The sequence below is a fragment of the Lutra lutra genome, chromosome 12 (genome assembly GCF_902655055.1).
Source record: "Lutra lutra chromosome 12, mLutLut1.2, whole genome shotgun sequence".
Taxonomy (NCBI): domain Eukaryota; kingdom Metazoa; phylum Chordata; class Mammalia; order Carnivora; family Mustelidae; genus Lutra; species Lutra lutra.
In genome coordinates this window covers 34,117,703-34,130,703 of record NC_062289.1, presented here as the reverse complement: position 1 = coordinate 34,130,703, position 13,001 = coordinate 34,117,703, and the positions used below count along the sequence as shown (strand labels likewise).

The 13,001-nt window shown below is 35.6% G+C and overlaps 1 long non-coding RNA gene across 1 annotated transcript; it reads left to right on the top strand.

Moving 5' to 3' along the window:
• Positions 1-392: 392 nt before the first annotated feature.
• LOC125082537 (uncharacterized) lies at positions 393-5,658 on the top strand. The gene is made up of 3 exons (XR_007122008.1): positions 393-477; positions 860-1,217; positions 4,779-5,658. It is a non-coding gene; the product is annotated as an uncharacterized LOC125082537 (long non-coding RNA).
• The last annotated feature ends 7,343 nt before the right edge of the window (positions 5,659-13,001 follow it).

The following is a 13,001-nucleotide window of genomic DNA, read 5'->3' as shown; positions in this document are numbered from 1 at the left end:
ACACCAGCCAAGGCGGTCGGGGGTGGGGGGGCTGTACAGAGAAAGAGCAGTTTACTATGTGTAGAGTTAAAGTATCATTCCTTCAGGTGTTGATCATCTACCTGATTTATTAAACAAGGGTTTGGGGACGCAGCAAACAGGCAGAGAGAGAACACCAGCAGTTCTTAAAATTCAGTGTGGCCCCGGGAATAATAGACTACACTGATACTATCTTTCCTACAGGCCCAAATGAGGGGCATTTTTTAAAAGCACATTCAGCAGGCCTCAGGCAGTGTGGAGTCCCTGGATATGTTTGTGTAAAACAGTGTATGGAAGAAGAGGACTTTGGGGAAGACTAAATGATCTAATGGCAACAATTCGCTACATTCTTTTCTCTGCAGCTTACCCGAACTAGTGCAATTCAGGCTGTGAGTACCTGGAAGGAAATGCCCAGGCAGGCACTTGCCATTGAAATATGGTTGGAGAGCCGTTCCGCATGTAAGTATCACCCTGTTATTTTCTTTAGGGTTTTCAGCCTGAAACCAATCAACCTGAAGTCCAATTGAAAAAGGCATCTTTACAATCACAAGCTGTGGGAAACTTGGTTGGTTCAGTGGGATCTAATTTGTTTTGGGTAAGGAAAAAAAAAAGATAAAAGAAAAAAAGGAAAAAATAAAAACAAAAACAGAATTTGGAGCAGTGGGGATTAACAGAAGCGGAGCTGACTGCATACAGCATGTTTGTGGTAATAAACAACAGTGTTATTAGCGAATATAAAGCCTGTGATAAACAATGCCATGATGTTCCATTCACCCTAATAGGCAGGAGCAGATAATTGGGACAAATAAAGTGCTAAAACAGTCTCTAACCACCTTTCCAGAGCGTCTCTCCGAATGAGTGAATCGCCCGCATGCTGCAAGGCTCAGCGGTAGCCTGGGATACCAGCTTTTGTGTTTCACTAAAAGAATACACTCCCGTTGCTAATGGAAAACAACAGAAGCTAAAGACGATTGCTGGGATTGTCAGATCTCCTTTTTTTTTTTTTTTTTTTTTTTTTAAAGTGGTAATGAGTAGACAAGAAGACAATTCCACACATTCATCAAAGCCAGCAGAGAGCTCTTCAGAATACACGGCCAGTTGAAGTCCCAAACACTTCCAACTCTGGGGACTTTTAAATCTTAACTTGAGCTCAGTTGTTTCTCTTGGCAGTTTCTCCTTTTCCACCTTCACTAGATAAGGTCTTGTTCCAGCAATGGGCTTTTTTTTTTTTTTTTTTTTCCCAGCAAGTCTTTCTTGTTCCCTATCAGAATATCATTCAGACAGTTTCTGTTCTTCTGTTTGGTTGGTTTTGTTTATCCAGTAGAGGAGACTTTGGCACAACCTGGATATGATGTTCTTTCTATGGCAGTAAAGATAGGGAATCCAACCACTTCTTCCTTCAACCTCAGTTTCTCCATTGAGATTGCATTGGCTACAACTCCCAAGTACTGGCTGAAATTATAAAAAATATTGAAGTAGCACTGATGTTGAAGAGCCCAGAAGTCATGTGGACCTATGGAGCCAGCAAAACCAAGCGGAATTGGGATATTGGTGAATTTCTTTCATCCATTCAGCTATTCAACAAATATTTCTTGAGTGCCTACACCATATCAGACACAGTTCATTCCTGGTTTTCCATTTATATTTAGGCTCTATACCCATTTACTATAGCACAAATCATAAAAATCATCCTATTTAGAAGGGAAATTACTTCTACCCTTCACTGTTGAAATAAATACTTCCCATCTCAAACCCACCATGTCTAAAACTGCAGCCTTGAATCACATGTTTCAGAATGCAGAATAGTAGAGAGAAAGGGAAAGAGACTGGGAATGAAAACTTATGTCAGTTTCACAGATGTCCAATTTCTTGATTCTTGAAAAAAAAATTAAAAAACAAAAAATAAAAAAAACTATAAGATGGCAAACTTGGAATTGACTTACATAGAATAAGATACATTCAAATGGGGAAAGAGAATATCCAAAATGGTTTAGGAACTATTTAAGCTACAGGTGGATCAATTGATGAGTCCCAAAGAAATGATTTTAGGTGCCTGATTATCCCATCAGTGATGAATATTTCACTCCCTAGAACTGATTCATAATATCAAGCATTAGCTTTAAAAGCATTAATGCTAAAGTATTCATTTAACATATCACTATTATTGTTGGTAAGTACACTGTGGTAAAGAAGGGGAAGGTAGTCTTAGATTATTATTTACTATGAGAATATTCATTATACCTACATGATCACCACAATGAAGGTAGGTAAAACTGAAGGGAAACAGAAATATCAGAATTTGTCAGATTTGTTTTACATGCCAAACATATTAGTATTCTTATTATTGACATTTTTACATACCACATATCTAAACTTTTCCCTATAACCCAGATACCTTCACCAAAAGCTGTTTATAACATTAGGAATATTCCTTTTGTCTATTGACACTGGTCTACATACATTTTAGTATGCATTGTCTGCAGTAACATTATTTTAAATGATGTCACTCAGTTTACCTAATGAAATACTAAATGCTTTTTATTTAATATTTGCTTTTTTAAAGATTTTATTTATTTCAAACAGAGAGGGAGAGAGAGAGAGAGAGAGACTGAGAGGACAAGGGGAGTGGGAAGGACAGAGGGAGAAGCAGATTCCCCATTGAGCAGGGAACCCAACATGGAGCTCAATCCCAGAACCCTGGGATCATGACCTGAGCTGAAGGAGATGCCTAACTGACTGAGCCACCCAGACACCCCACTAAATGCTTTTTAAAAGTATCTGATCAGACAGAGAAAGACAAATACCATATGATTTCACTTGTCTATGGAATCTAAAAAAAAAAACCAAAAACAAAAAACAAAAAAAGAAAAACTAGTAAACAACAACAACAGGAAAAATAGACTCATAAATATAGAAAATAAATTAGGGGTTGCCAAAGGGGAGGAAAGTAGGGAATAAGCGAAATATGTGAAAGGTGTTAAGAGATACATACTTCAAGTTATAAAATAAATAAGTCAGAGGGATGAAGAGTACAGCATAGGGAATATAGTCAATAATATTATAATAACTTTTTGTGATGACAGATGGTAACTATACTTATTGTGGTGAGCATTTCATAATGTATATAATTGTCAAATCACTATGTTGTACACCTGAAACTACTATAGTATTATGGTTCAATTATCCTTCAATTAAAACTAAAAAAAAAAAAAAAGATAAAATGTGTCTGGTACATATACAAAAATATGTAAAATCAGAATATTTAACTTTACATATTTATTCAAGTTTTCAGGCATATTATTAAGAAAACAAGACAAAAGGACAATAAAACACTTGACTTACAGAGGTATATTATAGAATAAAATAAACAATTAAATGAAATTCAATTCAGTATCTCAAGTTCAGAGAACTGGGAGTTAAAAAAATCACTTTTGTTGTACGGGATGATTTATGATAAACCTTACTGACATATAGCTTAACTGATTATGGAAACGCAGGGAGTGGAGATGGTTGGGGGCAGGTTGGTAATGCAGGACTACCATAGGGTGCCCAGTCAGACTGGTCACATGACATCGTCATCTCCTTTGTACCTGCTGGTCTTTTTTGCTGTCACTTGTGCCATTGCATTAATCCAGGCAGACTTTCCTCCTGTATCCCATCTGTCTGATCCTTATCTATTCTTCAGGGCACTGAGGCCTTTCCTAACCACCTCAGGATACATGCTGGCCTCACCCTCCTTTGTCATCCTATAGATTTTACTTGTCAGTATCACCCACTTGATGCCGAGAATATATAGCTTTGTGGTTTTTTTTTTTAAGATTTATTTAAAAGATTTTATTTATTTATTTGACCGAGAGAGAGAGAAAGAGAGAATATAAGCAGGGGGAGTGGGAAAGGGAGAAACAGGTTTCCCATTAAGCAGGAGGTCCAATGTGGGGCTTGATCCCAGGACCCTGGGATCATGACCAGAGCCAAAGTCAGAGACTTAACAACTGAGCCACCCAGGTGCCCCTTGTGTTATCTTTTTATAAGTAAATCTTCAACTAAAATGTAAACATTTTTTTCCCCTGATTTTCTGCTGAACACTGCATTTGGCACAGTAGCACAATCCCAGAAAGTTCTCAGTAAATACTTAATGCTACCTATTGCATCATTACATGATAAACTTTGTACCAACCAACTGTACCAGTTCATTTCTTACCACCCTCTGGCCGGATCTAGACCTCTAGGCAATGGGAAGGGGCTTTCTCATTGCATTCCCAGCTCAGTTGTTTGAATCAGATACAAATTGATTGTGAGTAGAAGTTATTCCAATCTGACAGCTCTCCAGTGTCTTGTTTGTGGAGAGAGAAAATGAGAATATGTTGACAGTGTTCCTTTTTCTGATGGGCCACAGGATAAAGACAGAAAACGGGAAAGGCCTAGCATTATCATGACAATCAAGAGTGTGCCCACTCTCAGCTTGGTGCTATGCTCAGCCTTGTAAAGGAAACACGGTGGCATGTTTCCACTCCCCTGAAAACAAATGTGATGACCAATACTGACAAGATAGCAGAAAGCCCAATGGTATTTCTGTGTCTTCTTTGCATTAATGGAAGATATTGGTCTCCACAGCTGTCACTGTAGCAACACTTTTCACTGACACTAAAATTCATCTTCCAATATGAAATCAGTATCAAACAATCCACAGATAGGATCTTACTAGCTGAATTCATGGATTTTTCTCAAGATGCAAATTTATTATTTTACTTTATTTCCAGGAGCGGAAAACATGACCTTTCTCTCGCTCGCCTCATCTTAGCATCATGGATTGGTAAATATATTCTGTCTTTCCCTAGATATTTTATTATTATTACCATATTTCCACAGCAGAAAATATGAAGGGGGAGAAAGAGCAAAAAAATAAATATAAAATAGAGAAAAGAAAGAAAAATGTAGAATATCAGTCAGGCTTGACGAGGTTCCCCTAAGAATAGATTACCTAGTCTAATGTTGTGGAAAAATGACTGCTATACATCAGCAGAAGAGGTCAGGAAATTAAATTTTATGTGTCCTGCCTAGTAAAAAAGAGAGTTTAGCTGAAAAATAGAATCCTTCATGGCCTGGTGGGAATTTTGAACATTTCAATTCTGTTTAAAAAACAAAACAAAACAAAAAAACAATGGTGGAAATAACCACAAGTCAAGGAACAAGGGGTGTATTCTAAACCATAATAGAAGAAAGTCTATCAAAAGTCATGTTGCAGCCAGGTATCACCAATGAGGTGATAGGGAGAGTGGCAGCAATGTTCTGGAGAGTTCTTAAATCCTCTGAGGTTCAAGTTCAGAAGAAACTGTGGCATCCTTTATAGTTATTTGTAGTGTCCCTCTAAGAGGCAACACCTTGGACTAGATGGCTTATGGAATAGAAAAAGTATTGTCCACCTTGTAAATTTAAGTAGAAATTCTTTCAAATACTGTTCTTATGAAGAGATTGCATTCTTTTTCTCTTCCAGTGACCTTGCCTGCTTCTCACGTCATGTTTTGAATCTTTTAAATGTATTCAGTATTTTTTTCTTACCTTTCTTATTCTTTTCCATATTATTCATAGAAATCCATGCCATTTCTCTTTCACCAAAGATACCTGGTTTTCTTAGATCCCTGGTATCATTTTACCACTACCTATCTAGTCAAGGACTCTGGTCCATCCAAAATTTCCATACTACTTCAAAATTTTCATTCTTTCTTCTTTTTTTACATTTTATTTTTTTCTGCAGACATCAGTCTTTCTTCTTATCAATACTTTCCATTTGCCCACAAAAAGATACTAATCTGTTACCTTAGCAATCACACATGCATGCACATATGAATGTGCATAAGCACACACAACTTTTTGGACCCAATTCTCCTTCAGTTTGCCTCCTTTAATCTTTCCTATTTTTGATGATCCAATTTGGTGAATGAGAAGCAAGTCTCTGGCATCCACTTTTTCATTTTGTACAATGTAGCTATCAGATCTTTTCAGTCTGACTTTTTCTCCCACCTAGCAGAGGATACAAGTAGTTTATCTTTTCAAGAAGGGAAATACCTCCTTAACAATCAACACTTGTAATATTTTTCTCATCTTTCTTGACTCTCAGCATGACTTGATACTGCCCCTACTGCCTTGAACTTCTGTCCTCCTGGGTCTTTCATGACACAGTGCCTTCTTCCTACCCTTCCAATAACTTATTTTCCTACTCTTATCTTCTAAACATATTTCCCATGGTCAAGTGCTAGATTAAGGTTAGTTTTTTCCTCTGGTCCTCTTACCTCCCTTTCTTACCATGAGATCCTCCTCCTAATACATTCTGTTTCTTAAGAGGTCCTGAAACAAAGAGGTTAGAAGCATGGATATGGCAGATGGTCTGGTTCAAGTCCCAGTTTGACATGTTTTAGCTGTGGAGCTTTAAGCAAGTCATTTAACCTGTATAACCTCACCTTCTAATTTTCAAGAAAAAAAAAATGGCTATATCAAAAGGATATTGAGAGGAATAAATAAGAAAATGCATGAAAAGCACTTATCATTGAACCTGACACATAATAAATTCAAAATAAATTGTTTCATCCTTTTCAATTCACAGCATCACCCATTCTGGTTCATGCCCTCATTACATTTCCCCTAACATACTACAATGACCTTTTTCATATAGAACCTCTTCATTCTCTTGCTCTTTCTGCCCACATCCCCCTATTTCTCTGTCATCCTGAACTCTGCAGTTCGAATTTTCTTCCTGAAGCACTGCTTAAGTCATATACCACCCCATCGCTCTCCTTTTTACTTAAAAATCTGTATTAATTCTCCACTGCTTATAGACTTAAGTTTAAACTAGCTTAATATTGAATGCCTCCCCTAATGTGGCATCAAGTTCCTTTCTCTATTTCCTACTTTTACCTTGATAAATCCAGTGTTAGAGTAGAATTGGTTTCATCTAATGTTCTCAGAACCTATCACGAAATTTTTGGTGCTTGTGATTTTGTTCTTACTCTGTTTTCTGCAGACAATGACCCCTTCACGTCACATTTTCTTCTCTAGAAATATCAGGAATATTTATGTTCATCCCAAAAGTCATCAACAGAATCATTTTGGGATATCGATATCAAATGTTCTTACTCTAATTCAGTATCTCTGCCAATAAATTATAATCTTTCCAAACACAGAGATTGATGTTTACTTCTTTTGTGTGTAATTAATAATGAACACGTCCTGGGGCTTCCTCAATGTTTTTTGAATTAACAAAAACTCTTTTTAAGATTTATTTATTTATTTGAGAGCTCGTGCACATGTGAGTGGGAGGGGGGGATTGGTGAAGGTGAGGAGGAACAAAGGGAGAAGGGGAGAGAATCTCAAGCAGACTTCCCGCTGAGCACAGAGTCTGACCTGGGGCTGGATATCATAATCCTGAGATCAAGACCTGAGCTGAAATTGAGAGTCAGACACTTAACTAACTGAGCCACCCAAGCACCCCAGAATTAACAGAAACTTTTATTCAACAGGTGTAAATCATCTCATTTCGGAGAGCTGTTGTTGGATAAGCAGTTTCAAATGTTTTCCCCACATATAATGCAATCTGCCGAATGCCTTATAATTAGTTTCTTACTTTCACCTTGCTATCTACAGACTGACTGTTTTTGACTCAGCACCCAGGGTTGTCCTGTAAAAAGGAAGGGCAAACAGTGCATTTTTTGTTGTTGTTTAAAGTTCTTCAGTAGCTCCCGATTTCTCTTGAAATAAAATCTCAAGTTTGTACATCATCCACAGAGTCTTACCTGATCTTTCCCTCCCTTATATTTCTGATCTTATCTTCTTATGATTCCCCACTTGTTCTCTTACTCCAGTCAGTATTGGCCTTTTTACTTTCTCTTGTCAACCAGCCTCATTTCTGAGTCAGATCCCATGCATTGGCTAATCCCTCCTCCTTAAATCATTTCCTGTAGATATCTACATGACAAACTTCCTCTTTGCCTCTTAGTTTTAATTTTTCTATCACCTTCCAATAGAGTACTGCCCTGACTACTTTGCTTAAAATGAAGAGTGCTCCCCTACCTCCAGCACTCCTGATCTCTCTTAATCTATTCTATTTATTTGTATAGTACTTATCATCTTCTATAACTATATAATTTAAATTATTATTCATATTATTTATTTTTTCACCCTCTACCACCAGAATTGATGTTCCACAATGACAAGGATTTTTTTATTGTCTTGTTCACTGATGAATTTCCAACATTTAGAAGTTTACCTACCTTTAATTTGTGCCTAGTGAATATTTGCAAAATGAATGTATTGAATAGTTGTGTTGATACATTTGTTCTTGTTTTCCTCCCCCTTTTACTGTATATTTCCTTTAGAAATCTAAATGCACACCAAGAGAGACAGTCAAATAGAGATACACGGTTTAAAAGGTGTCTAGCATCTGGATATTTGTACAGTTATGGATAACTGATCACTTTAAGCTTCTTCACTATGAAGAAACTAAAGCCCCATCATATGCATGCTTTAATCTCATGTCCTCACAATACTGGTTGCTTTAAAATGCCGATTCTTTTCATTGAAAAGGAGGGAACTAAAGCTCCACAGATGCTACTATGGGAGTTTTTTCTCCCCAGCCACAATGACCACAATGATGTCAAACAATTTTGTTTGCTATAACATTCAACTTAACTATGCTATGTATATATGTCTAAAAAGTAAATCTACAAAGTAAAATCAACAGTTGAGAAAACCACCCATTTTTTTTTTAAAGATTTTATTTTTATTTATTTGACAGAGATCGATCACAAGTAGGCAGAGAGGCAGGCAGAGAGAAAGGAAGGGAAGCAGGCTCCCCGCTGAGCAGAGAGCCCGATGCAGGACTTGATCCCAGGACCCTGAGATCACGACCTGAGCCGAAGGCAGAGGCTTAACCCACTGAGCCACCCAGGTGTCCCAGAAAACCACCCATTTTTTAAAATAAATTTTAAGTTCACTCTAAGCTAAAACATTTAGATTGTTGAATAGAGTTGCATGAATGATGACTTTAATTGCCAACTTTATTTGTGTTATTCATAAACACAATTAATGTGTTTCCAATATATGTTGTAAATTGACTAATGGCCAAATCAATGACCTTACTAATGTTTTCGAAATTGCTCTTTTGTTCTTATTTTATTCATATCAGAAATGATTGCTACCTTGGATTTATAAGCATTAAAAATTTACCAAATTATTAATCGTTACCTTATTGAATGAATCTTGAAATTATCTCTTTATTTATCCATTTATCTACTCATTTATTTAGCAAATATTTATACCACAAAATGTTCATGACACCCAGAATACATCAGTGAAAAATCTGACAAGAATCTCGGTCTCCTAAAGCCTGGGATCAACATTAATTCAGATAGAAATCATGATAAAGTGGTATATCATGATAAAAAGACTTTTTACTTCTCCATGACAATATTATACTCAGACTTTCCAAATCCCATGTTTGACAAACAAATATTTGAAAAAATGGAAGCAAAGATCTGTTGCTGTACACAAAGCCAAGAGAAAGATCCTTGTTAGGATAGTGGAATCTAAATTTTTAAAAAATCCAAAGCAAAATCCAATAACAATGAAAAATATATTTTATAGCTAGAAGCATATGCCATTCAGTAACATTAAGCCATTAAAAAGAAATAACTACCATAAAGCCCTATGCACATAAAAATATAGCTTATATTTATGCATAATTAAAAATTCGTACAAGTTCAAGATTTTGAGGAATGAACACAGAAAATCACATATTTTTCATGAAAATTGATGAGTGAGTAAAAAACAATATTAAGGCAGACTTCTGCTTCTGACCAAACCTCAGTAAAATAGACTGACTTGCCCTCCCACCTGAAATTTTCCAAAAAATTGGAAAAAAAAAGTGTGAAAAGTTGATTTTACAATACTGAGCATCAGGCAAAATAGTACAATGATTGGAGAGAAACAATATAATTGCACCAGCTTATTGTCCTGAAAGAGTTTCTAGATCACAGCACAAGGAGATGTCACCTAGGTAGACTTCCAGGAGACTCCCTGAGTTGAGGACAAGCATCTAAGAGACCAAAATAGTTATAGTGTATAAGACAGAATACCAGAGAGGAGCTGTCTGGAAGAACAGACACAGAACTCCAGAGATATCTGCAGAGGGTCCCATTTGAATATTCAGGCAAGTAATGATCAATGACTGTGTATAAGAAAACTTCCCAGGTTTGGGGATACATTCAATAGAAAGTATTAGAAGTTGGACTTTCCAGTGCTTACCTAGAGCTAGGAATAGTGTCTCCTCCCTGCAAGACTGGAAATTCTTCTGATTCACAAGACAATAGGTGGAGTACAAAAAGGATCTCCCGAAGTAGTGGGGAATAATTAGCCTTAGACTAAACACTGCTCTGGTTCCACCCAACAAATACTAAAAACAAGATCAAAAAGGATCAAACAGATTTCAAATAACGTAAAAGCCTCCTAGATGAAAGCTTAGGAAGAACAGTAAGAATACAAAAATCTCCAGTACCTATACGGTTTCTGATGTCTGACATCCATTCAAAACTTACCAAGCATGCAAAGAAGCAGGAAAATATAATGAGGACAAAATTAACCAATCAAAACCAACACAGCACTGACATAGATATTAGAATTAGTGGATAATGACACCAAAACAGTTATAATACTTGTATTCCATCTTCAGAAAGTTAAGTAGGGAAAATTAAGACATTAAAAAAGAAAAGACCCGAGCTAAACTTCTAGATATTTTAATTCCAATGTTTGAAATGAAAAATATGTTGGATGTGACTAATAGCAGGATAGACATTTAAGAAGAAAACATTAGTGAATTTGAATTTGTAGATAGAATGAAATAAGGTGAGAAGAGAGAATTAAAAAGTTGAGTGGGACATCACTGAACTGAACAACTTCAGGAGGCCTAACATGAATGCACTTGGAGTCTATAAGAAAAGAGAACAGAATAACTATTTAAAGAAACAATGACTCCAAATTTTATAAAGCTGATGAAAACTATAAACCCACATATCCAAAAAAGTTAACACACCCCAAGTATCCCTAAGTACAAGAAAGCACCTAATGATTTCATAAATTTGATGAAAACTATGAAACCACAAGTCAAAGAAAATAATCACACCAAGAAAGCACCAAGACATATTATAATTAAATTGCTCCAAACCTTTGATAAAGAATATTTTTGAAACAAGCAAAGGTAAGGGGCGCCTGGGTGGCTCAGTGGGTTAAGGCCTCTGCCTTCGGCTTGGGTAGTGAACCCAGGGTCCTGGGATCGAGCCCCGCATTGGGCTCTCTGCTCGGCGGGAAACCTGCTTCCTCCTCTCTCTCTGCCTGCCTCTCTGCCTACTTGTGATCTCTCTCTGTCAAATAAATAGATAAAATCTTTAAAAAACAAACGAACAAACAAAAAGCAAACAAAAAAACAAAAAAACAAAAAACAAAAAAAACCAAAGGTAAGAAATGAACATTTCAAGCGAAGAAATAAAAATAAGAATGATATTTTACAATCCTTGGGAACAATGCAAGTAAGAAAATAGTTAAGTAACACTTTTACACTTGATCTTAGCCAAAAGGCCAAGAAGCAATGAAGTAATACCTTTAAAGTACTGGGGGAGGGGAGAGGGAAAACTGAGCTTAGATTTCCATACCCAGAAAAAATATATTTCAAAAACAATAATAAAATAAAGATTTTTCTTCAGCAAAACAAAAGTAAAACAAACCACCTAAGCAAAAACAAACAAGCAAAGAACAGTTATAGCTAATAAGCCAACAAGTAATACAATGAAATCATTAAAAATGTTAATTTAGTTGAAAAGAAGTCAGGAAAAGATGAAAAATAATAAAGAAACTAAAGATATACTTCTAAATAACCCATGAGTCAAAGAAAATAAAAAGGGAAATTAAAAAGTATCTAAACAAAAATGTTCACTAAATAGATCAGCATTTTTGGAATATTGCTAAATCATTATGCAGGGGAAATTTATCCATTATATACCCAGGAAGGAAGAAAGACAAAAATAAAATAAATGACTCTAGCTTCACCTTGTGAAACTAGAGAAAAAGGAGCAAATGAAATCCAAAGTAAACAGAAGAAATGTATGGATGAATCTTAAAATAATTCTGTTGATCGAAGGAAGCCAGACTAAAAAGAGCACATGGAGTATGATTCTATTTATATAAATTCTCAAAAATGTCAATTAATTGCCAGTGGCAGAAAGCAGATTAGTGGTTGCCTATAAGAAAAAGTCAGAAATGGATTATAAAGTAGCATAAGGAAATATTTAGGGGTAGAAGATATATTTTTCTGTCTTGATTGGGTATGGTTTCATGGTGTATATTTGTCAAAACTTATCAAATTTTACACTTGATATGAAATTTACTCTAGGTCAATTATACTTCGGTACACCTTTACAAAAAAAGATAGTAAGAATACAGATAACTTGACCAAGACATGAAAAATCTGACTTGATTCTTATGTAGGATGAATTATTCATCAAATTTTAAAAAATCACATTTATTTAAAATATACATTAAAAATGTGTAAGAGTTAAAGACAAAAGGCAGACAAGAAATCTCAAATATTACCTGAGTTTAATATTGGACCAAACTCTGACCATAAAAAACATTAGAAATACTTCACAAAAATACAAAGAGAATCAAAACTACCTTTCATATATCTATTAAAAACTTGCATATTGTACACCTAATACATTCCAGCACTTTAGTGGGTTGATGGGCTCTAAATATTCTCTAATACATTGAGATGTCGATTATAAGTTTCCAAAACATTACTAACATAATAAATATTTTGGCATTCTCTAACCATTCTTTGATTATCTTTTGTCTTTCATCTTATTTCCCAGCCACATTATAAATGCCCTTAATATCACTTACCAAGTCTTTTCTCTCTCAGGTATGAATAGAATTGAGATACT